General features: G+C 45.0%; 1 long non-coding RNA gene across 1 annotated transcript in view; it reads left to right on the forward strand.

Annotated features, from left to right (window-relative positions):
• The first annotated feature begins 15,928 nt into the window (after nt 1–15,928).
• The window catches only part of LOC139229172 (uncharacterized), a 30,679-nt gene continuing 19,858 nt past the window's right edge, over nt 15,929–26,749 (forward strand). Inside the window, exon 1 of the long non-coding RNA XR_011587673.1 lies at nt 15,929–15,997. This is a non-coding gene — a long non-coding RNA (uncharacterized lncRNA). The remainder of the gene's footprint in view (nt 15,998–26,749) is intronic.

Below are 26,749 nucleotides of genomic sequence, written 5' to 3' on the forward strand. Positions count from 1 at the left end.
GGGCATCCGTAAGATAAAGGCCGTCCACCAACCTGACCCCGCCACACAACACTGGTCCCCGGTCATCAAAAACCACGGCGCGGCCTTGGACAACGTGGACCACTTTCCATACCTCGGGAGCCTACTATCAGCAAGGGCAGACATCGACGACGAGGTCCAACACTGCCTCCAGTGCGCCAGCGCAGCCTTCGTTGCCTGAGGAAGAGAGTGTTTGAAGACCAAATCTGACACCAAGCTTATGGTCTACAGGGCAGTAGTGATACCCACCCTCCTATATGGTTTAGAGACGTGGGCCATATACAGTAGACACCTCAAAGCGCTGGAGAAGTACCACCAGCACTGCCTCTGCAAGATTCTGAAAATCCACTGGGAGGATAGACGCACCAACGTCAGTGTTCTCGATCAGGCCAACCTCCCCAGCATCGAAGCACTGACCACACTTGACCAGCTCCGTTGGGCGGACCACATCGTCCACATACCTGACACGAGACTCCCAAAGCAAGCGCTCTACTCGGAACTCCTACACGACTAGCGAGCAAAAGTGGGCAGAGGAAACGTTTCACGGACACCCTCAAAGCCTCCTTGATTACGTGCAACATCCCCACCGGCACCTGGGAGTCCCTGGCCCAAGATCGCCCTAAGTGGAGGAAGAGCATCCGGGAGCGCGCTGAGCATCTCGAGTCTCATCGCCGAGAGTATGCAGAAACCAAATGAAGACAGCGGAAGGAGCGTGCGGCAAACCAGACTATCCTTTCCTTCAACCACTGTCTGTCCCACCTGTGACAGAGACTAATTCCCATATTGGACTGTACAGTCACCTGAGAACTCACTTTTAGAGTGGAAGCAAGTCTTCCTCGATTTCGAGGGACTGCCTATGATGATGATGATGATCCCTCAACATCCCTCAAATGGTGTGTTTTGAAAATCTGGCTGTAGATTTAATACCTCATTTTTTATTTCAAGAAAGCTCCAGTCTAAACTGTTTATTACATGCAAGTAAACATTAGAAGATAACTGTCATATGCACATCAGGTTCTGGCCACATATTTAGTTAAAATAATAAATAAATGGAGCAGCTCACAAATTTATCAGATTCAGCTACAATAATAAAGAGAAATCAAAGTATTTTTAATGTAGTTGATTTGTCCAAATAAACATGCTGCCATAATCTAATATGCACAATCTTTGTAAATTAGCAAGCAGACCCCAAAGTACTAGAACGAGATGGAATACACTACTGGAATGGCAGTAGTAATGGCAGGCAGTGACTAGTGGGGCCGCAAGGTTCAGTGCTGGGACCCTAGCTATTTACAATATACATCAATGATTTAGATGAAGGAATTGAATGTAATATCTCCAAGTTTGCAGATGACACTCAGCTGGGTGGCAGTGTGAGCTGTGAGGAGGATGCTAAGAGGCTATAGGGTGACTTGGACAGGTTAGGTGAGTGGGCAAATGCATAGCAGATGCAGTATAATGTAGATAAATGTGAGGTTACCCACTTTAGTGGCAAAAACAGGAAGGCAGAATATTATCTGAATGGTGACTGATATGTCCTTACTATACAGTATAAATGCAGACGAGGCCCATACTTGAAAGAAGGTCACTCTGTGACCAGTTACCTTTATTACCAAGACCTCAAGTGATGAAGGTGGGTGGAGTTTCCCCTTTTATACCTGAAAGTCCAGGTTAGGAGTGTCTCCCACAAGTTCACCCTTGTGGTCAATGTCCTCAAGGTGTACAACTTAGGTCAGCTTATACATGGGTTACAATGATAGTTGAATACATGACATCACCTCCCCACCAAAGTCTTGGGATCACAGGTTAAGTCTCTCTGGTGGTTTATGCTCCCTTGTAGAGCGCCTGAGTTGGGGCTCCGATTGTTGGGCACTGGCCTGAGTGTCTGCTGTTTGTGGTGCCTCAGGCCTGTCCGGACTGCCCACAGTGACTGGGCTCTCCTCCACTTGGTTCCGGTGTTCGGTCACCTGTGGTGGAGTAAACTCTACGTCGTGTTCTTCCTCTGCTTCTTCTATGGGGTTGCTGAACCTCCTTTTAGTTTGATCCATGTGTTTGCGGCAGATTTGTCCATTGGTAAGTTTAACTACCAAAACCCAATTTCCCTCTTTGGCAATCATAGTGCCTGCAAGCCATTTGGGCCTGGCAGCGTAATTAAGGACTAAACAGGGTCATTGACATCAATACAGCGCATCCTCGCATTCCCGTCATGGTAGTCACATTGTGACTGACGCCTGCTCTCAACAATTTCTTTCATAGTAGGGTGTATAAGGGATAACCTGGTTTTGAATGTCCTTTTCATTAGCAGCTCTATGGGTGGAACCCCTGTGAGCGAGTGTGGTCGGGATCTATTGGCCAACAGGAGGCGTCGGCGGCAGTCGGGAGCTGCGTCGGGGAGTGCGTGGAGAGGCCTATAAAAGGCACAGCAGGGAGTTCGGGGCCCAGCGTCGGCGGCAGTTGGGAGCAGCGTCGGAGGTGCGTTGGAGAGGCCTATAAAAGGCACAGCAGGGAGTCCAGGGCCCAGCGTCGGCGGCAGTCGGGAGCAGCATCGGAGGTGCATCGGAGAGGCCTATAAAAGGCGTACTTGTGTAGCTACAGGGAGAAGGCAAAAAAGAAGTAGAAAGAAACAGAAAGGTGATGTCACAGCCAAGGGGGTAAGTGATTGGCTGGATTGGTGAGTAGTTTTTCTTTATTCTCCTATAACAGTGAGTAAACTTTAGCATTGTTATTGCCAATTTAAGGGTTAAGTCATGGCAGGAGAGCTCGGTCACGTGATATGCTCCTCCTGTACCATGTGGGAACTCAGGGACACTTCCGGTGTCCCTGACGACTACGTGCGCGGGAAGTGTGTCCACCTCCAGCTCCTGACGGTCCGCGTTGCGGAATTGGAGCTGAGGGTGGATTCACTCTGGAGCATCCACGATGCTGAGAATGATGTGAGTAGCACATGTAGCGAGCTGGTCTTACCACAGGTGGTCCACAGCCAGCTACGGAATGGAAGACCAGCAGGAAGAGCAGTGCAAGGAAGGTAGTGCAGGGGTCCCCTGCGGTCATCCCCCTGCAAAACAGATACACCGTTTTGAGTACTGTTGAGGGGGATGACTCATCAGGGGAGGGCAGCAGCAGCCGAGTTCATGGCACCGTGGTTGGCTCTGCTGCACAGGAGGGCAGGAAAAAGAGTGGGAGAGCGATAGTGATAGGGGATTCGATTGTAAGGGGAATAGATAGGCGTTTCTGTGGCCGCAACTGAGACTCCAGGATGGTATGTTGCCTCCCTGGTGCAAGGGTCAAGGATGTCTCGGAGCGGGTGCAGGACATTCTAAAAAGGGAGGGAGAACAGCCAGTTGTTGTGGTGCACATTGGTACCAACGACATAGGTAAAAAAAAGGAATGAGGTCCTACGAGACGAATTTAAGGAGCTAGGAGCTAAATTAAAAAGTAGGACCTCAAAAGTAGTAATCTCGGGATTGCTAACAGTGCCACGTGCTAGTCAGAGTAGGAATCGCAGGATAGCGCAGATGAATACGTGGCTTGAGCAGTGGTGCAGCAGGGAGGGACTCAAATTCCTGGGGCATTGGAACTGGTTCTGGAGGAGGTGGGACCAGTACAAACCGGACGGTCTGCACCTGGGCAGGACTGGAACCAATGTCCTAGGGGGAGTGTTTGCTAGTGCTGTTGGGGAGGAGTTAAACTAATATGGCAGGGGGATGGGAACCAATGCAGGGAGACAGAGGGAAACAAAAAGGAGACAAAAGCAAAAGACAGAAAGGAGATGAGTAAAAGTGGAGGGCAGAGAAACCCAAGGCAAAAAACAAAAAGGGCCACTGAATATAAAGGGGCTGCAGAAGGGGTCAAAACTAGAAATCATGGTTTAAAAACTAGGATTAAAACACTCTATCTAAATGCACGCAGCATTCAAAATAAAGTAAATGAGTTGATGGCACAAATCATTACAAATGGGTATGATTTGGTGGCCATTACAGAAACATGGTTGCAGGGTGGCCAAGACTGGGAATTAAACATACAGGGGTATCTGATGATTCGGAAAGATAGACAAGAAGGGAAAGGAGGTGGGGTAGCTCTGTTAATAAAGGATGATATCAGGGCAGTTGTGAGAGACGATATTGGCTCTAATGAACAAAATGTTGAATCTTTGTGGGTGGAGATTAGAGATAGTAAGGGGAAAAAGTCACTGTCGGGCGTAGTTTATAGGCCCCCAAATAATAACTTCATGGTGGAGCGGGCAATAATCAAGGGAATAATGGAGGCATGTGAAAAAGGAACGGCAGTAGTCATGGGGGATTTTAACCTACATATCGATTGGTCAAATCAAATCGCACAGGGTAGCCTGGAGGAGGAATTCATAGAATGTATACGGGATTGTTTCTTAGAACAGTATGTTACAGAACTACAAGGGAGCAAGCTATCTTAGATCTGGTCCTGTGTAATGAGACAGGAATAATAAACTATCTCCTAGTAAAAGATCCTCTCGGAATGAGTGATCACAGTATGGTTGAATTTGTAATACAGATTGAGGGCGAGGAAGTTGTGTCAGAAACGAGCGTACTATGCTTAAACAAAGGGGACTACAGTGGGATGAGGGCAGAGTTGGCTAAAGTAGACTGGAAACACAGACTAAACGATGGCACAATTGAGGAACAGTGGAGGACTTTTAAGGATCTCTTTCATAGTGTTCAACAAAAATATATTCCAGTGAAAAAGAAGGGTGGTAAGAGAAGGGATAACCAGCCGTGGATAACCAAGGAAATAAAGAAGAGTATCAAATCAAAGACCAATGCGAATAAGGTGACCAAGGTTAGTGGGAAACTAGAAGATTGGGAAAATTTTAAAAAACAGCAAAGAATGACTAAAAAAGCAATAAAGAAAGGAAAGATAGATTACAAAGGTAAACTTGTGCAAAACATAAAAACAGATAGTAAAAGCTTTTACCGATATATAAAACGGAAAAGAGTGACTAAAGTAAATGTTGGTCCCTTAGAAGATGAGAAGGGGGATTTAATAATGGGAAATGTGGAAATGGCTGAGACTTTAAACAATTATTTTGCTTCGGTCTTCACAGTGGAAGACACAAAAACCATGCCAAAAATCGCTGGTCACAGGAATGTGGGAAGGGAGGACCTTGAGACAATCACTATCACTAGGGGGGTAGTGCTGGACAGGCTAATGGGACTGAAGGTAGACAAGTCTCCTGGTCCTGATGAAATGCATCCCAGGGTATTAAAAGAGATGGCGGAAGTTATAGCAGATGCATTCGTTATAATCTACCAAAATTCTCTGGACTCTGGGGAGGTACCAGCGGATTGGAAAGCAGCTAATGTAACGCCTCTGTTTAAAAAGGGGGCAGACAAAAGGCAGGTAACTATAGGCCAGTTAGTTTAACATCTGTAGTGGGGAAAATGCTTGAAACTATCATTAAGGAAGAAATAGCGGGACATCTAGATAGGAATAGTGCAATCAAGCAGACGCAGCATGGATTCATGAAGGGGAAATCATGTTTAACTATTTTACTGGAATTCTTTGAGGATATAATGAGCATGGTGGATAGAGGTGTACCGATGGATGTGGTGTATTTAGATTTCCAAAAGGCATTTGATAAGGTGCCACACAAAAGGTTACTGCAGAAGATAGAGATACGCGGAGTCAGAGGAAATGTATTAGCATGGATAGAGAATTGGCTGGCGAACAGAAAGCAGAGAGTCGGGATAAATGGGTCCTTTTCGGGTTGGAAATCGGTGGTTAGTGGTGTGCCGCAGGGATCGGTGCTGGGACCATAACTGTTTACAATATACATAGATGACCTGGAAGAGGGGACAGAGTGTAGTGTAACACAATTTGCAGATGACACAAAGATTAGTGGGAAAGCGGGTTGCGTAGAGGACACAGAGAGGCTGCAAAGAGATTGGGATAGGTTAAGCGAATGGGCTAAGGTTTGGCAGATGGAATACAATGTCGGAAAGTGTGAGGTCATCCACCTTGGGAAAAAAAACAGTAAAAGGGAATATTATTTGAATGGGGAGAAATTACAACATGCTGAGGTGCAGAGGGACCTGGGGGTCCTTGTGCATGAATCCCAAAAAGTTAGTTTGCAGGTGCAGCAGGTAATCAGGAAGGCGAATGGAATGTTGACCTTCATTGCGAGAGGGATGGAGTACAAAAGCAGGTAGGTCCTGCTGCAACTGTATAGGGCCGCACCTGGAGTACTGCGTGCAGTTTTGGTCACCTTACTTAAGGAAGGATATACTGGCTTTGGAGGGGGTACAGAGACGATTCACTAGGCTGATTCTGGAGATGAGGGGGTTACCTTATGATGATAGATTGAGTAGACTGGGTCTTTACGCGTTGGAGTTCAGAAGTGGTGATCTTATAGAAACATTTAAAATAATGAAAGGGATAGACAAAATAGAGGCGGAGAGGTTGTTTCCACTGGTCGGGGAGACTAGAACTAGGGGGCACAGCCTCAAAATACGGGGGAGCCAATTTAAAATCGAGTTGAGAAGGAATTTCTTCTCCCAGAGGGTTGTGAATCTGTGGAATTCTCTGCCCAAGGAAGCAGTTGAGGCTAGCTCATTGAATGTATTCAAGTCACAGATAGATAGATTTTTAACCAATAAGGGAATTAAGGGTTATAGGGAGTGGACGGGTAAGTGGAGCTGAGTCCACGGCCAGATCAGCCATGATCTTATTGAATGGCGGAGCAGGCTCGATGGGCTAGATGGCCTAATCCTGTTCCTAATTCTTATGTTTCTTATAAGCGGCCTTGTAGGGAACTCCCTTGGATTCTGAGCATCCCCTGTTTGATTATCTGCACTGCTCGTTCCGCCTGGCCGTTTGAGGCCGGCTTGAACGGTGCCATTCTGACATGGTTGATTCTATTGCCTGCCATAAAGTCCTGGAATTCAGTGCTTGTGAAGCACGGGCCATTGTTGCTGACCAAGACATCCGGTTGACCATGGGCGACGAACATTGCCAGTAGACTTTCTACCATGGCAGAGGATGTGCTTAAATTTAAAATGGCACACTCAATCCATTTGGAATAGGCATCTACTACAACCAAAAACATTTTTCCCATGAAAGGACCTGCATAGTCCACATGGATGCGTGACCATGGCTTGGTGGGCCAGAACCAGGAGCTAAGGGGGGCTTCCCTGGGTACGTTGCCCAGCTGAGCACACGTGTTGCATCTGCGAACACAAAGTTCCAGGTCTGCATCTATCCCTGGCCACCAAGTGTGTGACCTGGCAATTGCCTTCATCATGACAATGCCCGGGTGCTCATTGTGAAGTTCTCTGATAAACACCTCTCTGCCCATCTGGGGCATGACTACTCGGTTTCCCCACAGTAGGCAATCGGCCTGAATCGAGAGTTCATCCTTGCTCCTATGAAATGGTTTAAATTCCTCAGGGCATGCCCCATACGTGGCTGCCCAGTCCCCATTCAGGACACATTTCTTAACTAAAGACAGTAGCGGGTCTTTATTTGTCCAAATTTTAATCTGACGGGCTGTCACAGGTGAGCCTTCACATTCGAAAGCTTCAACAGCCATGACCATCTCAGCATCATGCTCAGTTGCCCCCTCAGTGGTGGCTAGTGGGAGCCTGCTGAATGCATCGGCGCAGTTTTCAGTGCCTGGTCTGTGCCGCATTGTGTAGTCATAGGCGGCTAACGTAAGTGCCCACCTCTGTATGCGGGCCAATGCATTCGCATTTATGGCCTTGTTAGGAGGGATGTTAGGAGTTTGTGATCTGTCTCCAGCTCAAATTTCCTGCCAAACAAGTACTGGTGCATTTTTTTTACTGCATATACACATGCTAGCGCTTCCTTTTCTACCATCCCGTAGCCTCTTTCTGTCTGGAGGCATAAGCTACCGGCTGTAACTGACCATTGGCTGCAACACACACCCGATCCCATAGGACGACGCATCGCATGTTAGAACAGGTTTCTTTCACGGGTCATATAAGGTTAATAATTTGTTGGAGCATAACAAGTTGTGTGCTCTATCAAAAGCCCTTTCCTGGCTGTCCCCCCAAACCCAATCGCGACCTTTGCGTAGGAGCACGTGTAACGGCTCTAACAGCGTGCTCAATTTGGGAAGAAAGTTACCAAAATAGTTCAGGAGCCCCAGGAACGAATGCAGCTCCGTCGTGTTATGGAGTCTGGGTGCTTTCTGGATCGCTTCCGTTTTGGACACAGTGGGTCTGATTCCTCCTCCCCAGGAATTCTACCTCTGGAGCTAAGAAGACACACTTCACCTTTTTTAGTCGCAGGCCTACCCGGTCCAGTCTGCGTAGCACTTCCTCCAGGTTGTGGAGGTGTTCTTCAGTATCACGACCCGTGATGAGGATGTCGTCTTGAAAAACCACCGTTCTTGGAATCGACTTGAGGAGGCTTTCCATATTTCGCTGAAAGATCGCGGTGGCCGAACGAATCCAGAACTGGCATCTGTTATACACAAACAACCCCTTGTCTGTCGTGATGGTGGTCAGCTTCTTTGACTCAGTCACCAGCTCCTGGGTCATGTAAGCTGGGGTCAGGTCCAAGTTTGAAAAAGTTTGCCACCGGATAGCGTCGCAAAGAGGTCCTCTGCTCTCGGTAGCGGGTACTGGTCTTGGAGTGACACCCGATTGATGGTGGCCTTGTAATTGCCACATATCCTGACCGATCCATCCGCCTTGAGCACTGGCACGATCGGGCTCGCCCAGTCACTGAATTTGACTGGCGAGATGATGCCTTCCCTCAGCAGGCAGTCCAATTCGCATTCTCTCTTTTCCCGCATCACGTACGGCACCGCTCTGACCTTGTGGTGTACAGGCCTGGCATCCTGGTTTATGTGAATCACTGCCTTGGCTCCCATGAAAGTGCTGATGCCGGGTTGAAACAATGAATCAAATTTGTCCAGGACTTGTGAGCATGATACTTGCTCCACAGAAGAAATTGCATTGACATCACCCATTTTCCAGTTCATGACAGCAAGCCAACTCCTCCCCAGTAGTGCGGGACCATCCCCCAGGACAATCCAGAGTGGCAACCTGGTCTCCGAATCTTTGTGGGTCACGACTACCGTGGCGCTGCCTAGCACCGGAAGGATCTCCTTTGTAAATGTCCGTAGCTGTGCGTCAATCGGCAATAATTTTGGCCTCCTGGCCTTGGACACACACAACCTTTTGAACTATTTGATACTCATCAGGGACTGGCTGGCCCCCGTGTCTAGCTCCGTTAATACTGGGATGCCATTGAGGAGCACTTTCATCATTATCGGTGGCGTCCTGGTATATGAACTGTATATGTGCTCCACATGAACTCGCTGAACTTCAACTTCCAGCAATTTCCCCCAGTATTCATTTGGCCACGTAGGGCTTACATTGGGCCTGTACTCCTCATGCATCAGCCTGGCTGCAGGCTTCCTGCACATACGCGCCAAGTGACCGCTGACGTTGCAGTTTCTGCAGGTATATTGCTGATACCTGCAAGCTCTGGCTGGGTGTTTGCCGCCATACCTTCAGCATGAGCTGGAGGCCCCGTTGTTGGAAACAAAAGGTCCATTACCAGTCGATCGTCTCTGACTGTCTCTGTAACTGTCCTTAAGTGCACCATTAACAGGTGTTGATGGCCCCATTACTGGCCGGATTGTCCATTGCGATGGCATGAATCACCGTTCAGCTAGCCATTGTCTCTGTTGAATTCCCCCTTTGGGTTTGACTACATGCTGGGGCATGTCCGATTGCCCTTGCCTGCCTGGAGAAATGTGTGCTGCATTAACAATGTTGACTCCCTGGTCGTTTGCCGCATTTGAGCCAAGATTTTGTCATACATCATTCTGGTCTCTTCCTCCCCTGAGATAAATGTCTGGGCTATCAGAGTCGCCGCTTCCAAGGTCAAGTCTTTGGTCTCAATCAGTTTCCTGAAAACCCCAGCGTGCCCGATGCCCTCAATAAAAAAAGTTTTGCAGCATCTCCGCTCTGCATGCATCTGGGAACTTACATAGGCTCGCCAGTCGCCGGAGATCTGCCACGAAGTCTGGAACGCTTTGCCCTTCTCGCCACCGGTGCGTGTAAAACCGGTGTATCGCCATGTGCATGCTGCTCACCAGTTTAAGGTGTTCCCCGATCAACTTACTGAGCTCTTCAAACGTCTTTTCCTCTGGCTTCTCTGGCGCTAGAAGGTCCTTCATCAGGGAGTACATTCTGGATCCACAAACCGTCAGGAGATGAGCCCTGCGTTTGTCGGCTGAATCCTGTCCCAACCATTTCTTAGTGACAAAACTTTGCTGTTGTCTCACAATAAAGTCGTCCCATTCATCACCAACACAGTACCTCTCTTCTGTGCTGCTAGTGGCCATGCACGCATGGTTTAAATCCCAGTTTCTCATCGCCAGTGATATGTCCTTACTATACAGTATGTATACTTGAGAGAAGGTCACTCTGTGACCAGTTACCTTTATTACCAAGACCTCAAGTGATGAAGGTGGGTGGAGCTTCCCCTTTTATACCTGAAAGTCCAGGTTAGCAGTGTCTCCCACAAGTTCACCCTTTGTGGTCAATTTTCGCAAGGTGTACAACTTAGGTCAGCTTATACATAGGGTACAATGATAGTTGAATACATGACAGTGACAAATTAGGAAAATGGGAGGTGCAATGAGATCTGGGTGTCATGGTACATCAGTCATTGAATGTTGGCATGCAGGAAATGGCATGCTGGCCTTCATAGTGAGAGGATTTGAGTATAGGAGCAGGGAGGTCTTACTGCAGTTGTACAGGGCCTTGGTGAGGCCACACCTTGAATATTGTGTTCAGTTTTGGTCTCCTAATCTGAGGAAGGACATTCTTGCTATTGAGGGGGTGCAGCGAAGGTTCACCAGACTGATTCCCGGGATGGCAGGACTGACATATGAAGAAAGACTGGATCGACTAGGCTTATATTCACTGGAATTTGGAAGAATGAGAGGGGATTTCATAGAAACATATAAAATTCTGAAGGGATTGGACAGGTTAGATGCAGGAAGAATGTTCCCGATGTTGGGGAAGTTCAGAATCAAGGGTCACAGTCTAAGGATAAGAGGTAAGCCACTTAGGACCGAGATGAAGAGAAACTTCTTCACTCAGAGAATTGTGAACCTGTGGAATTCTCTACCACAGAAAGTTGTTGAGGCCAATTCGTTAGATATATTCAAAAGGGAGTTAGATGTGACCCTTACGGCTAAAGGGATCAAGGGGTATGGAGAGAAAGCGGGAATGGGGTACTGAAGTTGCATGATCAGCCATGATCATATTGAATGGTGGTGCAGGCTCGAAGGGCCGAATGGCCTATTCCTGTACCTATTTTCTATGTTTTTTTGTTTACATTAAATGAAAATAAACATTTTTTTCTTGAGTACAGGATAATTTGGAATTCATTCATTCATTTTTAGTTTATTTGGTTTTAAGACAGTCGTTGACAGTCGTTAACTCCAAAATCACACAAGAATGAACTGAGTTTTTTGACGACTTCTCCAATTCAACCCTCGGTGCTGCAAGAAAATAGTAATAGATAATCGAAGTAGCCTGCCCAAATGGCAAGGATCTGTCTTCCGAGACCAGTGTTCAGTTTTGGCCACACTTGATTGATTCAACCAAGTATGGATGGGGTAAGATATCTGACCAATTAGCATCCCTGGTTTTTAATGAGTTCACTGAACAACTACACAGTGATGATATTTGCTGAAGCTTGAATCCAATATAAATTTGCAACCAGTTGGCAACTTCACAGGAGTAGGAACTGCAACAGAGACAATCCCATATGGTGTGTTTATTCGGGATTTTTTTTCGACATATCTCGTCATTTTCTCCCGTTCCATCTGTTGGTTTCCCAATCATGGCATGGAATGACTATACTTGTGATAATGCCTCCCTCTCTCTCTTTTCAGAAGTGCAGTCCTTCACAGCACCTTCCTAAAACAACATATGGTGACCAGAGAGTCTGATCCTCAAAAGCAAGAATGTTGTACCCCAGGACTGTCAGTGTTAGATTTTTTTGCTATGTAAGATTATTTCCTGCCTGCCACTCAGACATCATTCTGGTATGATTGATCGAATGAATATTAATTCAATGGTGCAAAACTATCATTTTGGATTTTTTAATGCGGCATATGGAATAATTCTTTCAATCAGTATTGGTAGAGATACACAGGACACACAAATCATTGTTTGATGCCAGTGTGCCTGATTGGACTGGCACAACAAATTACTATTATGAAACCGTGCATGAAATCTTTAAAAACAACAAATTTATATAATTTGCAAAGCAAGTAAGTAAAAGCAAGGTAAACTTGTGAAAATAGAGTTTGAGTCAGATAAAATTATTATTACATATTTTTACAAGCCAAGACCGTTTCTGGTGAAGACTGTCTTCTCAGCTGGGATTTTTCCTTCAGGTCCTTTTCTTGCTCTGCAGGTCCCATCTCTATTTTTAATTTACTATTCTTTAATTTGTGGGAAAAATCTGTCTCTCCTTTCTCTTTATTTTTACGCTGTTACTCTTTCTTCTGTAGTTGTTGTTTTCCTTTATGTTTCCACCTTTGTTTAATATATTTTCTTTCTATTTCTCTATCACCAACATTATTTTCTGTTTTACTTTTCTCACATTCCCTTAGATTTGGTCATTACTCATTATCTCTCAGATGAGCGCAAATGAACTCTACCACTAATCATCATAGGCAGTCCCTTGAAATCGAGGAAGACTTGCTTCCACTCTAAAAGTGAGTTCTCAGGTGACTGAACAGTCCAATATGGGAATTACAGTCTCTGTCACAGGTGGGACAGACAGTGGTTGAAGGAAAAGGTAGGTGGGGAGTCTGGTTTGCCGCACGCTCCTTCCGCTGTCTGCTCTTGGTTTCTGCATGGTCGCAGTGTCGAGACTCGAGGTGCTCAGCTCCCTCCCGGATGCTCTTCCTCCACTTAGGGTGGTCTTGGGCTAAGGATTCCCAGGTTCCGGTGGGAATGTTGCATTTTATCAAGGAGGCTTTGAGAGTGTCCTTGAAATGTTTCCTCTGCCCACCTTTACTCGCTTGCCGTGTAGGAGTTCCGAGTAGAGCGCTTGCTTTGGGAGTCTCATGTCAGGCATGTGGATGATGTGGCCCGCCCAACGGAGCTGGACAAGTATGGTCAGTGCTTCGATGCTGGGGATGTTGGCCTGATCACAAGCACTGATGTTGATGCATCTATTCTCCCAGTGGATTTGCAGAATCCTGCGGAGGCAGTGCTGGTTGTACTTCTCCAGCGCTTTGAGGTATCTACTGTATATGGTCCACGTCCAGCCATAGAGAAGGGCGGTTATCACTACTGCCCTGTAGACCATAAGCTTGGTACCAGATTTGAGGTCCTGGTCTTCAAACACTCCCTTCCTTAGACGACCGAAGGCTGCGCTGGTACACTGGAGGTTGTGTTAGACCTCGTTGTCAATGTCTGCCCTTGCTGATAGTAGGCGCTATGGAATGGAAAATGGTCCACGTTGTCCAAGGCCATGCCGTGAATTTTGATGACCATGGGGCAGTGCTGGGTGGCAGGGTCAGGTTGGTGGAGGATGTCTTACGGATGTTTGGTGTAAGGTCCATGCTTCAGGTCTTTTTCTTGCTTTGCAGGTCCCATCTCTATTTCTAATTTACTGTTCTAGTTGATGATGGCTTGGAGTTCAGCCCCTGAATGTATGCAGACGCAAGGTTGATGACAGAGGATGGGACGACCTTGAATCTAGCCTGGAGTTGACGAAGGTTGAACAGGTTCCCATTGGTTCTATAGTTTAGTTCCACTCCAGTGGGGAGCTTGTTGAGAGTGAGATGGAGCATTGCGCAAATGCATGGCCTCATCTCTCTCATCTGGAAGGAGGAGAGCATACCGGGAGATCTGAGATGCCGTAATCTTTTAAAAAGGGGACAAGTCCGACTGCAGCAACTACAGAGGAACCTCCCTGCTGTCGGCCACTGGGAAAGTCATCGCTAGAATACTCCTCAACCATCTTCTCCCTATGGCTGAAGAGCTCCTCCCAGAATCACAATGTGGATTCCGTCCACTCAGGGGTACAACGGACACGATTTTCACCGCGCGACAACTACAAGAGAAATGCAGGGAACAGCACCAAGCCTTGTAAATGGCCTTCTTTGATGTCACAAAAGCTTTTGACACTGTCAACCGTGAAGGACTATGGAGCGTCCTCCTCTGTTTCGGCTCTCCCAAAAGTTTGTCACCACTATTATCATATTATTCAGTACACATTTTAAACAAGACTTTTTATTCTAATAACGCTGAAATGACTAAGCTGAGGAAGGTCTTCAAGTTAATGCCAAACCTTTGCATAATATACAAGCTATCTGGTATTATTACAACTCTCCACTGATTGGAGTCATACCTAGCACAAAGGAAGATAGTTGTGGTTGTTGGAGGTCAATCATCCCAGCACGAGGACAACACTGCAGGAGTTCCTCAGGGCAGTATCCTAGGCCCAACCATCTTCAGCTGCTTCATCAATGACCTTCCCTCCATCATAAGGTCAGAAGTGAAGATGTTTGCTGATGATTGCACAGTGTTCAGTGCCATTCGCAACTCCTCAGACAATGAAGCAGAAAAATGTCCGCAAGACCTGGACGACATTCAGGCTTGGGCTGATAAGTGGCAAGTAACATTCGCGCCACACAAGTGCCAGGCAATGACTATCTCCAACAAGCGAGAGTCTAACTACCGCCCCTTGCTATTCAACGGCATTACCATCGCTGAATCCCCCACCATCAACATCCTGGGGAGGTCACCATTGACCAGAAACTTAACTGGATCACCCACATAAATACCGTGCAACAAGAGCAGGTCAGAGGCTGGGTATTCTGTGGCGAGTGTTTCACCTCCTGACTCTCCAAAGCTTTTCCACCATCAACAAGACACAAGTCAGGAGTGTGATGGACTCCACTTGCCTGGATGAGTGCAGTTCCAACAACACTCAAGAAGCTCAACACAATGCAGGACAAAGCAGCCTACTGGATTGGCACTCCATCCACCACCTTCAACATTCACTCCTTCCACCACTGGCACACTGTGGCTGCAGTGTGTACCATCTACAAAATGCACTGCAGCAACTCGCCAAGGCATCTTCGGCAGCACATCCAAAATCCGTGACCTCTACCACCTCGAAGGACAAGGGCAGCAGGCGCATGGGAACACCATCACCTGCAAGTTACACACCATCCTGACTTGGAAATGTATCGCCGTTCTTTCATTGTCGCTGGGTCAAAATCCTGGAACTCCTTCCCTAACAACACTGGGAGTTCCTTCACCACAAGGACTGCAGCGGTTCAAGAAGGTGGCTCACCACCACCTTCACAAGGGCAATTAGGGATGGGCAATAAATGCTGGCCTCGCCAACGACGCCCACATCCCGGAAGGAATAAAAAAATTACAGTCACAATGAGATAAGGGCAGGTGAACGAGGACACTTATGCGTCTTCAAAAAGGACTGAGTGATAGAAAAATTAGAGGAATAGTAACATTTTGGTTTGGATGTTAAACAATGTCTTCCGTCATAATTTATTGTCTAATATACAGAATAATTGTTCTCTTACCCCTTCAATATGTACTGATTAAAATGGTTGGCATAAATCATAAATAAGCCATACCTCATCACACAAAAAAAATACAAGTATATAAATATATAAAAATTAACAATCAGGTTTTTAAATATACTTTATACTATATATAGAGAGAGACAGCCACCAGTCATTGCAAAATACATTATTTATTTTGAGCTTCATATCCTCCACAGCAGTTGCTATGGGAGCCTTGTTAGTAGCAACCAGTCAGGCAAACATTTCAGTTTACAGTTAGGAGGCATCACCATTACAGCCATAACTGTCAGCTACCTTTCTTTCAAAAATGACTCCTTTAGAAGACAGTCTTTATGTTCCACGAAGAACCTTAGAAGCAGACTTTCCACGGACAGCTGGCAGGTGAGGCAACATTCCTTGTTGGACTTCTGAGTATTTATTAATTGCGAAGAGAAAGCTTTAATTTTGTGAAAGGTGCAATAGCACATGAAGAAATTCTCCGTAAGTAATATTGTGTCTGTTTTTTGGGCGTAGAATCACCGATTTGGTGCGGGAGGAGGGGGAGGGGCAATTTCAGGTAGCGATCTCCTGTGCTCGATCACCCTAGGAAGTGTGTCGGCTGCCAAATTGTAATTCTATGCCTCTTGAAATAAAATCTAAAATTCTATTAACTATTTCTTAGCAGCCTTATCAACCTGAGGTGCTGCCTTTAATGTTCTGTTAACATAAACCCCCAGTTTCTCTGCTCTTCCACAGCACTGAACCTTCCATTCAGAGTATAATTACTTTTGTTAATTATTTTTCAAAAATGCATCACCTCACAATTACTGACATTGAATTCCATTTGCCACTATTTAGTCCATTACCCCATCTTATCAATATTCCATTGCAGTTTCCTTTAGTCTTCTAAAGAATTAACTATACTTCCTATTTTGGTATCATCTGCAAATATCGACACCACTGTAAGTCTATACCCAATCATTGATATACACAATGAGCAGAAGTGGTTACAGAAGTGAACCACTACCCACTTCCAACCATTCTGAAAAGCTACCCTTATCTCCTACTCTCCGTTTTCTACCTTCTAACCAATTTTAATCCAGTATGCTGTTCTCCTCCTAATTCCATATGCCTTAATCTTTCTCTAATAATCTCTCATGTGTACCTTTGCAAAAGATTTTCTAAAGTCGTTGAACAATACATTCATTGCATTACTCCCATCCACCATATCTGTTATCTCCTCAAAGAATGTCATGAGGTTTGTCAAAAACGATCGGGCCCTTTGAAATCCATGCAGCCTACTTCAAACTATTTTCTCTTTATCTATTTCAGTTCAAGGCTAGATACTGCATGTGTACTAAGAGTATTTTTAAAAAATTGACAATGGGCCGTAGATTGCAGCCTCTCCGGGTGCGTACGATGTGCGCACACATCCGAAGAGGCCCCGCAAGTTCTAGGTTTAGGCGTGCACTGCGCATGTGCCTAAACCCGACACTTGCGATCTTCCAAAATTGCTTTTGACAGATTGTACGAATGCGAAAGTAAAGGGCCCCCATGAGCAGAGAGTTGGGCTATTTGCCCAACTCCTGCCCGTCGAATGGCCTTATAATCCTTAACTCACAGTCTTGTTGTACGGAGCTGCCATTACTATGAATGGGAATATCCCCAAAAACAACAAAAACATTTTACCAGCTTAAGAGTTTTAAATGATAGAAAAAATAAATTTTATGATGAATTTTTATATTAAAAATCCTGTCTATCAAGGTAAAGTTAATTTTTAACACTCTTAAAACATATTTAAAGAAAAACAATTTTTTTTTCTAAAGCATTTAATTTAATTTAATTTCTATTCATTTTAAATAAATGAGGTGTTTTTTTAAATTTATGTAAAATGTTTTTGTTGTTTTTGGGGATATTCCCATTCATAGTAATGGCAGCTCTGTACAACAAGACTGTGAGTTAAAAGAAATCTGGGGCGTGGACTATTTAAATTGACGTTTTTGTCAGGTCTTGTGGGCGGTACTATTTTCTGAACGGAGCCACAGACTTCGCGCGCACAGCGTTCCTGGGCGATGTGATGTCATGCGCTGCCCAGGACTCTGCCAGTTCAAAACAGAATTGTCCGTTTGCACAGGGACTGCAGGTATCGTATTCGGCGGTCGGAGGCTTGCGTCTGTGGGAAGCCTCCGAACGCAATTTTTGGCCCAATATTACACTAGAGAGGGTACAGAGGAGATTGACGAGGATGTTGCCAGGACTGGAAAATTTTAGCTATGAAGAAGGATTGGATAGGCTTTGGAACAGAGGTGGCTGAGGGGAGATTTAATTGAGGTGTATAAAATTATGAGGGGCCTAGATAGAGTGGATAGGAGGGACCTGTATCCCTTAGCAGAGGGGTTAACAACCAGGGGGTGTAGATTTAAAGTAGTTGGTAGGAGGATTAGGAGCGATATGGAAAAAAAAATCCCCAGAGGGTGGTGGGGATCTGGATCTCACTGCCTGAAAGAGTGATAGAAGCAGAAATTCTCATCACATTTAAAAAGTACTTGGATGTGCACTTAAAGAGCCGTGACCTACAGGGCTGTGGGTCTGGTGCTGGATTAGGCTGGGTAGCTGTTTTTCGACTGACACGGACACGATGGGCCGAATGGTCTCCTTCAGTGTCATCATTTTATATGATTCTATGATTTTGACAACAAAGCTTTTAGACCACAACTGACAACTCCTGGAGGTATCAGTGACTGTTTCGGAGTCATCCAGTGGTGAGAGTGTGGAGTTGTATGGATATTTGAAACATCGGTCTACAAAGCAGTAGATGCTGTCTTGCCATGCGAGGTTATTTGCCGATTACTGAAAATATCTAGCACAGTGCCACCAACAGGAAAAACAGATATTGCATATAATGCGGTGACCCGCCCAGTGATTGTAGTATGCGATATAATTTACTATACACTTTATATATTTCACAATAACTTTGACTAACATTTCCTTTCCCCAAACCTCTGCAATGATATAAACACCTTTTAATATACAATTTTATCTCAAGTTCCTATTACTTACATTCATTTGATTACAATTTCTATATAGCTCCACAATAACACATTCTCTATTACAACATTTAATCTCCCTGTCTTTATAAAACAACATTTCCCCTGATTTCCTGTGAGATGTACTAGCATATTTAAAATTCCTGAGAGATCAACTAGTAATTTTAAAACATATGCACAGGTTGTTAAATACAAAGCTAAATGTGATTTGTATACTCAGTGAACAAGATGTAAAAGCTCACTCTTGTCTCTGTCAAATTACCGTACTTGAACATCTCCATGAAAATAAGACAACTAGGTATTCAATTTATGTCCTAGATTAAAGATAAACCATGTCTGAAAGTATTAAACGGTTATGTGAAAATCTGCTAAAACAGATAAATACTGAACAGAAGTAAGCTGCTTTGATATACTATCAAGCAAATGTAGTGTCCATAGAGAATAAAGAAAAGCATTTATATAGCGCCTTTCACGACCACCGGATGTCCCAAAGCACTTTACAGCCAATGAAGTGCTGTTTTGAAGTGTAGTCACTGTTGTAAAGTAGGAAATGCGGCAGCCAATTTGCGCTCAGCAAACTCCCACAAACATCAATTATGATAATGATCAGATCATTTTTTTGTTATGTTGATTGTGGGGGAATATAAGTTTGAGCCATATTTGAATGTACTAAGACTATAAAGGTATCAACTAAACCCTTACTAATATTAAACTTGGATTATATGCTTTGAACACTAGCTTTCAAGACCATTTTATCCCTTCGTTGTGTGACTAATGGAAACTAAAATCAAATTCATGAGGAGCCAGTTAGGAACCAGATTAGATAGTGCATTATAGCACCATTATATAAACATATCAGTTTTGGACTGCACATTAAATATTGTATCAGAAATGTGAGATAATTCTCCATGGATTTTGTTTTCACTTGACTAGTATAAAAATTACATTACATTTTAAATGCACAAGAGACAGCTACTGGAAACTTTATCAAGGCCACGATTACAGGGTAAACATAGAAACATAGAAAATAGGTGCAGGAGTCAGCCATTCGGCCCTTCGAGCCTGCACCACCATTCAATAAGATCATGGCTGATCATTCACTTCAGTACCCCTTTCCTGCTTTCTCTCCATACCTCTTGATCCCTTTAACCGTAAGGGCCATATCTAACTCCCTCTTGAATATGTCCAATGAACTGGCATCAATAATTCTCTGCGGTAGGGGATTCCACAGGTTAACAACTCTCTGAGTGAAGAAGTCTCTCCTCATTTCGGTCCTAAATGGCCTACCCCTTATCCATAGACTGTGTCCCCTGGTTCTGGACTTCCCCAATATCAGGAACATTCTTCCCGCATCTAACCTGTCCAGTCCCGTCAGAATCTTATATGTTTCTATGAGATCCCCTCTCATCCTTCTACACTCCAGTGTATAAAGGCCCAGTCGATCCAGTCTCTCCTCAAATGTCAGTCCAGCCATCCCGGGAATCAGTCTGGTGAACCTTCGCTGCACTCCTTCAATAGCAAGAACATCCTTCCTCAGGTTAGGAGACGAAAACTAACACAATATTCCAGGTGAGACCTCACCAAGGCTCTGTACAGTTGCAGTAAGACGTCCCTGCTCCTATACCCAAATCCCCTAGCTATGAAGGCCAACATGCCATTTGACTTCTTCACAGCCTGCTGTACCTGCATGCCAACTTTCAATGACTGATGAACCATGACACCCAGGTCTCGTTGCACCTCCCCTTTTCCTAATCTGCCACCATTTAGATAAATTCTGCCTTCGTGTTTTTGCCACCAAAGTGGATAACCTCACATTTATCCACATTATTCTGTATCTGCCATGCATTTGCCCACTCACCTAACCTGTCCAAGTCACCCTGCAGCCTTTTAGCATTCACCTCACAGCTCACACTGCCACCCAGCTTAGTGTCATCTGCAAACTTAGAGATATTACACTCAATTCCTTCATCTAAATCATTGATGTATATTGTAAATAGCTGGGGTCCCAGCACTGAGCCCTGCGGCATCCCACTAGTCACTGCCTGCCATTCTGAAAAGGACCCGTTTATCCCGACTCTCTGCTTCCTGTCTGCCAACCAGTTCTCTATCCATGCCAATACAGTAAAAATAGTTAACATTCTCGGTTTTCTTCAAAGTTGATTATGTTGTATGGGCTGTGCTTTTAATAGTTCAGATTGAAAATAAAAATGTTAATTTGTTCTCCCTTATGCTTTGAACAGCAAATGCAGGACCCTAACAAGAAGATGTTCTGGATGTATCAGTGCTAATGTACATGGCGCAAGTCCTTCGGTAACAGAGAGAATAGACAAGAGTAAAGGAGTAGATGTAATATATTTAGATTTCAAAAAAACCTTCAATAAAGTACCACATAATAGACTAACAAATAAGGTCAGAGCATGTGGAGTCAGAGGCCTAGTCACAGAATGGATAGCTAATTGGCTGCAAGACAGAAAGCAGAAAATAGGGATAAATGGCAGCTATTCCAAGTGGCAGAAGGGTGGGTAGTGGTGTCCCACAAGGATCAATGCTCGGACCACTGTTATTCACAATTTATAGTAACGATTTAGACTTTGGAATCAAAAACACAATTTCTAAATTTGCAGATGACACTAAATTGGGGGGGACAGTCAATCCTGAGGAGGACTGCAATAAATTACAAGAAGACATTAATAAACTTGGAGAATGGGCATAATATTGGCAATAAATTTCAACATTAAATGTGAGGTACAGTATTACATTTTGGTAAGAAAAATAAGGAGGTCACATATTACTTAGAAAATAAGAATCTAAATGGGGTAGAGAAGCAAGGGAATCTGGAAGTACAAACACACAAATCACGGTTACAGGTTAATAATTCATTAAAAAAGCTAACCAAGCACTAGGGTTTATTTCTGGAGGGATGGAATTGAAAAGTAGAGAAGTTATGCTAAACATATCAAACCTTGGTTAAACTATACTTCGAGTAATGTGTACAATTCTGGTCACCATAGGAATTGAGTGTAATATCTCCAAGTTTGCAGATGACATTAAGCTGAGTGGCAGTGTGAGCTGTGAACAGGATGCTAAGAGGCTGTAGGGTGACTTGGACAGGTTAGGTGAGTGGGCAAATGCATGGCAGATGCAATATAATGTGGATAAATGTGAGGTTATCCACTTTGGGGCAAAAGCATGAAGGCAGAATATTATCTGAATGTCGACAGATTAGGAAAAGGGGAGGTGCAACGAGACCTGGATGTCATGATACATCAGTCATTGAAGGTTGGCATGTAGGTGCAGCAGGCAATGAAGAAGGCCAATGGCATGTTGGCCTTCATAGCTAGGGGATTTAAGTATAGGAGCAGGGAGGTCTTACTGCAGTTGTACAGTGCCTTGGTGAGGCCTCACCTGGAATATTGTGTTCAGTTTTGGTCTCCTAATCTGAGGAAGGATGTTCTTGCTATTGAGGTAGTGCAGCGAAGGTTCACCAGACTGATTCCCGGGATGGCAGGACTGACATATGAGGAGAGACTGGATCGACTGGGCCTGTATTCACTGAAATTTAGAAGAATGAGAGGGGATCTCATAGAAACATATAAAATTCTGACGGGACTGGACAGGTTAGATGCAGCAAGAATGTTCCTGATGTTGGGGAAATCCAGAATCAGGGTTCACAGTCTAAGGATAAGCGGTAAGCCATTTAGGACCGAGATGAGGAGATACTTCTGCATTCAGAGAGCTGTTAACCTGTGGAATTCTCTACCGCAGAGAGTTGTTGATGCCAGTTCATTAGATATATTCAAGAGGGAGTTAGATATGGCCCTTACGGCTAAAGGGATCAAGAGGTATGGAGAGAAAGCAGGAAAGGGGTACTGAGGTGAATGATCAGCCATGATCTTATTGAATGGTGGTGCAGGCTCGAAGGGCCGAATGGCCTACTGCTGCACCTATTTTCTATGTTTCTAAAAAGGATTTAGAGGCACTGGATAGGGTGCAAAAAAAAAATAATAAGGATGATGCCAGAACTGCGAGGTTATACCTATCAGAAAAGGATGAACAGGCTGAGTCTCTTTTCTCTTGAAAAGAGAAGGCTGAGGGGTAACCTAATAGAGGTCTTTAAAATTATCAAACGTTTTGATAGAGTAGCCACAGAGAGAGTGTTTCCACTTGTGGGGAAGAGCAAAACTAAAGGCCATTAATATAAGATAGTCACCAAAATAACAAATAGGGAATTCAGAAGAAACTTCTTTACTCAGAGAGTGGTGAGAATGTAGAACTCACTACCACAGGGAGTAATAGATAAGCATATGAGGGAGAAGGGAACAGAGGGTTATGCTGATAGAGTTAAATGTGGAAGGGTGACTAAGCTCTGGCATGGACTGGTTGGGCTGAAGGGCTTGTGTGTAATTCTGTGTAATAACACACTATACCTGCACGTTGCCATTAATGTTCTCTCTTGCCCCCTTCAGTAAACAAAAATGAGAGTCATATTTATTCAATTCCATTACACCACCAAAGGTTTGGAATTATAAAAATGTTACTGTTATAATGCTAGAAGGAACCAAGTGTAATGATTAAAATAAATGAAATGTCAGACATTATGTATAAATTTTCAAATCGGCAAAAATTTCCTCAGTAATTTTCCCAATCGGTCTCCATATCTTCAGTGTAAGTGGGGTTTCCATCGATTCTCCGATGAAGTTAGGGCGGCCAATCAGTCGGGGGCTGAAATTCATCAGCCCACTGCCGGAGACAGCCACCCACTGCCAGCGACATTCCTCCTGAAGATCCGCCCAGTGCCACTTTCGAGGTGGCCTGGAGCGGACGGGAGGGGAGAGCCGCCGGGAACTGCCCGGTGCCGTCAGCGGACGGCCGAGTGGCGCAACTGACCTCCCACCCGCCGAGCTCTCAGATTCCTGCGGGCGGGAGATGGCCGGTCTCGGTAGCAGAATGGGGGTGGACCTCTGGCTGCAGGCTAGGAGGTCTGACGGGAGGTCTGAAGAACCTGAAAAAAAGCTAAGTGAACATTTTTTTAAAATTTCAAGAGCGACTTACCTGCATGGGGTCCACTGAAGGTCTTCGGATAGTTTTTGTATTTTTTTATTGGTGATTTCTTTTTCAGTTTTTCGACCCTCCGTGGGCCCGACTCCATCCTCGGCGGCACTTGGGCGGCAAGCGTCTCTGCCAATGAGAATGAGACCTCCCGCCTGCTGCCACCCGGATTGGCGGCATACATCGTTCATTTGCCGCCCGCTGATCTTCGAGGGATCTTGGCTATGAATATCTTGCCCAAAGTACCGTCCGGTACCTTGGTGGCCATCGGCGGCACTTTGGGCGGCACTTGGGCGGGCGGAGGCCTTGATGAAAATCGGCTCCTAGAACTCTCAAGGAAAGTCCCGGCGATCATTTTCAAATCCATAATGTGTTATCAAAGGTATGTAAACCGTCTGCTATATGCCAGACACTGTGATGGCAGTACAGCCTTGGGATAAACCTGCAGCAGCACAAATTATAATTAAAGACTATGGAACTGAAAGGCAATGAGAAGCGCACTTTTGCCATATTAGGCCACCAGAAGGAGCGGACCTGAGTGGGAGCGCAGTGAGAGAGGAGCTGGAATAAAGAGCCTGGCGACAGGGGCCCAAGATCAAAAAAAAATCTGGGAGTAACATCACAGGATAGCTGGTAACTGAGTGGTTGGTAAAGGTCACATTGTTTTTTTTTGCTATTCGAGTTAGGGGCCTGGGTTAAGTGGCTGACGAGGAATTAAGCAGAAAGTTGGAGATTAGTAACAGCTAATACTATATTAAATTAGTAATTTTTATATTATATTAATAACTTGAGTCAGATAGATCTTAGTCTTAAGTTTTTGTAAGTTAGTCAATAATCAAATAAATAAAGGCATGGCAGGGCAGCTCAGTCCCGTGGAATGCACATCCTATGCCATGTGGGAACTCCAGGACACTTCCCGTGTCCTGGACAACCACTTGTGCAGGAGGAGCTCGAGCTCCAGGATTTGGAGCTTGAACAGCAGCTGGTGTCATTGCAGTGCATTCACAAGGCTGAGATCTTTGTGGATAGCACGTTTCAGGAGGTGGTCGCCCTGCAGCTAAGGTGTACGCAGGCAGAGAGGAAATGGGTGACTGCCAGACAGACAAGGAGAACCAGGTAGGTAATGCAGAAGTCCCCTGAGTGCATCTCACTCTCCAACCAGTACTGATGAGGGAGATGGTTCCTTTGTGGAGTACTTCCAGAGCCAAGTCCATGGCATTACGGGTGGCTCAGCTGTACAGGGGGGAGGAAGGAGAGTGGGAGAGCAATCGTGGCAGGGGATTCAATAGTTAGGGGAGCAGATAGGCCTTTCTGCGGCTGCAAATGTGCCTCCCTGGTGCCAGGGTCAAGGATGTCACTGAGTGGCTACATTCTGAGGGGGGAAGGAGAACAGCCAGAGGTCATGGTTCATATCAGTACCAACAATGTAGGTAGAAAGAGGAATGAGGTCCTGCAGGCAGATTTTATGGAGCTAGGAAAGAGATTAAAAGGTAGGACCTCAAAGGTCGGAATCTCCGGATTACTTCCGGTGCCATGCACGAGTGAGTATAGAAATAGAAGGATAGAGTAGATGAATGCATGGCTGGAGAGATAGTGCAGGAGGGAGTGCTTCAGATTCCTGGAGCATTGGGACCGGTTCTGAGGGAGGTGATACCTGTACACGCTGGACAGGTTGCACCTCAACAGGGCCGGAAGCAATATCCTCGCTGGAATGTTTGCTAGTGTTGTTGGGGAGGGTTTAAACTAATTTGGCAGGGGGGGTGGGCACCAGGGTGTAACATTAGAAAGGGGAAATAAAGTGCTCAAAGGATTGGGAGAGGCAGAGAGCACTAAAGTAAGAAATAGTAAGGTATTTGGGGTCCAACTAAGAGAGAATACAGAATGATCTATGATTGGGTTTACAGTGTATGGATGTGAACATACGAAGCATAGCAAACAAGGTAAGTGAGCTGGGGGCACAAATAGTAACATGGAAATATGATGTTGTGGCAATAACTGAGCCAAAAAAGGGTAGGAATGGCTATTAAATATTCCTGGTTATAAGATGTTCAGGAAAGATAGGGAAGGAAAGATAGGGGGTGGTGTAGCAGTATTGGTTAAGGAGAATGTTACAGTGCTGGAGAGGGAGGATGTCCTGGAGGGGTAAAAGACAGAATCTATATGGCTAGAGTTAAGAAACAATAGAGGTGCCATTACACTGAGTGGCTGCATTCCCACCAAATAGTGGGAAAGATATAGAGGCGCAAATTTGTAGAGAAATTACAGAGTGATGCAAGAACTATAGAGTAGTAATAATGGGAGTCGTCACTTTCCTAATATAGACTGGGATCGTAATAATGTAAAGGGCAGGGAATGGGAAGAATGTCTGAAGTGTGGTCAGGAGAACTTTCTTGATCAGTATGTTCCTGGTCCGACGAGGGAGGAGGCATTGCTGGATCTGGTTCTGGGGAATGAGTTAGGTCAAGTGGAGCAAGTGTCAGTTGGGGAACAGTGATCATAGTATCACAAAGTTTAGATTAGCTATGGAAAAGTACAGGAAGCAATCTAGAGTAAAAATATTTAACTAGGGAAAGGCCAATTTCAGTGGGGTGGGAACGGATCTGGCCCGGCTAAACTAGAAACAAAGATTGGCAGGCAAAACTGTAGAGAAACAATGGGCTGCCTTTAATGAGGAAATAGTTTGGGTACAGTCGAGGTACATTCCCACTCGGGAGGAAGATAGGGCAATTAAAGTCAGAGCTTCCTGGATGACGAAACAAATAGCAAATATGATGAAACAGAAAAAGAGCACATATTTTTCTTTTATTCGTTCATGTGATGTGGACATTGCTGGCAAGGCCAGCATTTATTGCCCATTCCTAATTGCCCTTGAGAAGATGGTAGTGAATCGCTGCAGTCTGTGTGGTGAAGGTACTCCCACTTCCTGTTAGGGAGAGAGTTCCAGGATTTTGACCCATGACGATGAAGGAATGGCGACATACTTCCAAGAGAGGTGGCAGATACATCTGAGAATCAGATTCTATATAGAAACATCAGAGGAGAAGTGAAAAAGATATTA

This window comes from Pristiophorus japonicus, chromosome 18, assembly GCF_044704955.1.
Source record: "Pristiophorus japonicus isolate sPriJap1 chromosome 18, sPriJap1.hap1, whole genome shotgun sequence".
NCBI lineage: Eukaryota > Metazoa > Chordata > Chondrichthyes > Pristiophoridae > Pristiophorus > Pristiophorus japonicus.